At 35.5% G+C, this 4,475-nt stretch overlaps 1 long non-coding RNA gene across 1 annotated transcript; it reads right to left on the bottom strand.

Moving 5' to 3' along the window:
* Positions 1-967: 967 nt before the first annotated feature.
* On the bottom strand, positions 968-2,468 carry LOC130987044 (uncharacterized). The gene is made up of 2 exons (XR_009089552.1): positions 1,779-2,468; positions 968-1,259 (listed from the first exon to the last, which is right to left on the bottom strand). It is a non-coding gene; the product is annotated as an uncharacterized LOC130987044 (long non-coding RNA).
* Between the last annotated feature and the right edge of the window lie 2,007 nt (positions 2,469-4,475).

A 4,475-nucleotide genomic window follows, 5' to 3' on the forward strand; every position in this document is an offset into this window, starting at 1 on the left:
ATATGATGTTTGATTATGAAAACTGCATACACAGCCTCTTTGACGTTCACTTAATTTTCTGTGTATTGCTGATGTTATGGCAAGCTTCAAACATATAGCTCTAAGAGCACTTTTCTTGTCTTTCGGCGCCTGCCCACTGAGTATTATGTACTCACGCCCTGCATATATTTCTAAATGTGCAGGTTAAGCATGGTCGGAGGATGGCATGGTGTTGGCAGGGATCGTTGTTTCGAGTGATCACCTTTTGATGCTTTTCCGCCTCTATGGCAGCATGATGCTTTTGAAGTCATTCTTGGCTTAGTTAAGAAATATACTCCCGGCTATATGTCTCCATACATATAGTTCGATCACCTTTGGTTGTGTAACTCTGTATATATTGGAATCCTTGTACATGTTTGAACTACGACCTTTTGTTTATGATAACCCAAAATTCCGATGTTTGACCTTTATAGAAATGCCAATGTTTATAATCTAGAAGAATGTTAAAATTGTTACGAGTTGTTTACGCTTCCGCACAAAGACGAGATTAGTTTTTCAGCCTTCGTTTCCTACTTTCATTTAGTCGTATCGATACCCGGTCTACGCTATCAATGGCTAGGCAGCGGGCTGCGACAGAGTGGTATCAGAGCAGGTCGTCTGCTCTGAGTAAGTTTCTTGACTAAGCCGAACTTTGTTAGCACTTATTCCTAAAAGGAGTTCTAGTCTAAATTTGAATCTTAGACTAGTTGAGAGTTTTCTTGGAAACAACACCCCAACACCCCATCTCCGCCTGCTTACCGAGGTAAGAGTTTTTGATGTTTATGATGTTTTGATTGTCGCAGCCCGATTCCCGACACTAGTGATAGTGGGGTACGAGTATCGATACGACTATTTTTAAAAGAATAAAAGATAAGAAGAATAGGTCGAACATCAAGCGGAAGCTCGCATCGAAAGGTGTTAAAGAAATCATTATAAATGAACCCAAGGGTAAAATCGTCAATGTCGTTATAACTTTTTAATTATCAGGAATTTCACGAACAAAAACAAAACGGGTATCGCTCATTTTTCGTAAGGAATCATAATATGCAGAGTATCGCAGCAAAAGGCGAACCGATTATATGTATGAAGACATATAACCGTGAGTACATTGCTTAACTTCAAAAGAAAATTTAAGTATATCAATCATCAAGACTTTATCGTCAAAATGGAAATACGATAAAGTAAATACATCCTCCAACATTTCCCCGCCAGCACCAGACCAATCTCGCTCCTCGCTTAGTCTGCACATTTAGAAATACATGCAGGGCGTGAGTATATAATACTCAGTGGGCAAACGCCGAAAAACAAGAAAGGCGCTCTTAGAGCTATAAGTTTGAAGCTTGCCACATCTCAGCAATACACAGAAATAAAGTTAGCGTAAATGAATCTGTGCATGCAGTTTTCATAATCATGATATCATAAAGAAACGATAGCGCTATCAAAGTACTCATCATGCATGTACCACATCTACAACTCATCATCATCAAAGGTACTGAGAAGTAGGCCTCCCTCTCAAGTACCGTGACCGGACGACCCGAAGACGGCTCGCAGTCACCTCTGTGCACAAAATCCCGCTTGTGGCAGGACCCGAATTCATCTCATCTCATCAGTAGAGGGTAACATACAGGCTCAACATCAAAAATTGGCAAGTCAAACAGTTCTCAAATATCATTTATCTCAAAGCATTTGATCAACTCATAACATCATTAAATCATTTCAGAAAGCTCGTACGATAAACGTATACTCAAAATATTGCCCACCTGAAGACCTTACTCAAAAACTCCCGTCAAAGCGGAGTTACTTACTTCCCTGCTCTGCTCGTGTCTTCAGGGATCATCGTCATCATCGAAGGTTCATGTCATAAAATGAATCTCGATTAGAACTCAACGACAAAAACTCATGCCTTAACTCATGCTCTATCTTATATTCTATCTCTTAATCGACTCTACATAAACTTCTTCACTCATTTCAAATCCTTAAGTCCAAGGATAGGTTTCAAGAAAATCATGGTTCTAAGTCTCGATTTATCTCTCATATAAGACTCGTCTAATCTCATTAAAACACTTAGGCAACATAAACACATAAGGCACATAAGAAAATACAATCAAACATCAACAAATCAGGTTCTGTTTTCCCACTGACTCAACTTCAAAATTTAACACGTTCTGACTCCGACATCTCCTGGACTCCAGACGCATACCAAAAGAAAGGTATTTGAGTCTAGTTTCATTTTAAAAAAAAGTAGAGTCAGAAACTCCAAGTGGTTTGGGAGATATGGCGTTTTTACCACGGTCTACCATATTCGGCAGTTTTGAGCAATCGGAAACATTGATTTTTTAAAAATAGTAAACGTTGTCAAACGGAGCTCCAATTTGGTGGATATCTAGCCCATACAGTAAGGTTGATACCATAAAAATTTGGAAAGCTAGATCACACAGGAAGCTACTGAAATGAATGACTTTGTCCCCTGTTCTCTGAAATTCCCGGTAGAAATGTGCAGATTTGGTTTTTCATTTTATAAAAATAGTACATCAAGTCCAAATGACTTGAAATTTTACCGGTATGCTCACGACTCATGTAGGGACATTATGTAAAATTTTCAAAACCATTAGACATCGACAACCCGTCGATCACAGTAGGTCAGTAGCCTACGAAAAATCACCAAAAACTCATCTCAAACTCTTAAATGCTCAATTTAACATTCCTTCAAAGAAAACCAATCAAAGCTCATTTTAAACACATATAACACTCAAAAACATTCAAAAATATTAAAATACTCATCATACTCAATCTCAAATCTCCTCTTACATCATAAACTCAAATCTCAAGGAAAACGTTTCTACAAACGCATCAATTTAATCCTCTTCTCAATCTCATGCTCAAAATCATTCAATCATTCATTAATGACTTCATACATCATGTAACTCATTTTACACAAATAAATCCCCTATAATCATGCCAACTAAACTCTAATAAAAACTCATATATCCACATAAACTCTCAACAAAAACATGACAACTTTCACATAATGGTCATAAAGCAAATTAGACCTCATGTTATCAATCATTGACTTCTCAAGATATGAAAACTCAAAAATTCTCATAAACTAACTCAAGTCAAAATTTTACTTAGCTTAGAAAAGACTTATTCAAACATATTAAAACACTAACATCATGTTCAATTACCTATATTTTAAGCCAAATCACTTAATAGACATATAGATCAAAAGTCCTAATTTTTACTAAACTAACTCCTTGAAATTTTATAAACTCACATGGATCTTTAATCTCATCATATATCTATCAATTTTAGTCATTTAAACTCACATATACTCCATCCATTTACAAATTAGAGCATAGATACACATAGCCCTAATTTTAGTAAACTAACTCATATCAAAATCATCATTTGACATCATATACTCAATTTACTCCATCAATCATCATCATATACATCTCATGGACTCATATACATCATCAATTCATCATTTAAACCATCAACACAAAAGTTCCCAATTTGGGATAAACTAAACTCATCAAAATTTTACATCTCAAAGCATAGCTTTTCAAAATACATACTAATCATCACCAAACATCACGTAGATCACTTTTCTCACTCCAAATCAAGGAAAGAAGAAGAAAAATTTTTTGAAGGGTAGAACACCCATTTTTTTTTCGAAAATTTGAGGAAAAGAAAGGGGGTGATTTTCTTGCTTCAATCCTTCAAATATACTCATATATATCATCATACAAGTTTAATCTATGAATATAGAGATCACTTACTCAAGTTTTTCACCAACAATCAAACTTCCTCTCACTAGTCTTGAAGCCAATCTTCAAGGATTTCCTTGGATTCAAGTTGATAGGAGGTGTTTAGGTGGAATTTTGTTGGTGATTTATGTGTTTGGCATATTTTGGTGAAGCTTCGGAGGTCTCTCCAATGGTTGACAATGGAGGAAATATGAGAGAGAAAGGAGAGAGAGAGGTGGCCGATTGGTGAGGATGAAAGAGAGAGAGAGTTGCTTGAGAGATATGAATGGATTTGCAAGATTTTTGAAGATTTAGATGATCTTATAGAGATTTTGCAAATCTTAAAGAATATTGGCAATTAATGCCTTGATCTCTCTCTCACTCTAATCTCTCTCTAATCTCTACACTATCAATCCTTACTCTCTCCATAATATACTCTCAATCTCTACTCTCCCAATCTCTACACTTAGTAATTGAAGCATATAACATATGGTAGAGAGAATTAAAATAAAGTGTGAGAAGGGTGATTAAATAATAATCACAAAAACTATGGAAATATTACTCATTAATAAGGTACCATAGTATAATTATTCATGTGACCCAAAATAATAATAATAGCACCAATATTAGTGCACTCACTCAATTATAATATTCCTCTTCGTAGGAATAAAAATAATATAAAAAATTATTATACTCGGAAAAATTTCC

The sequence above is a fragment of the Salvia miltiorrhiza genome, chromosome 5 (genome assembly GCF_028751815.1).
Source record: "Salvia miltiorrhiza cultivar Shanhuang (shh) chromosome 5, IMPLAD_Smil_shh, whole genome shotgun sequence".
Classification (NCBI taxonomy): Eukaryota; Viridiplantae; Streptophyta; class Magnoliopsida; order Lamiales; family Lamiaceae; genus Salvia; species Salvia miltiorrhiza.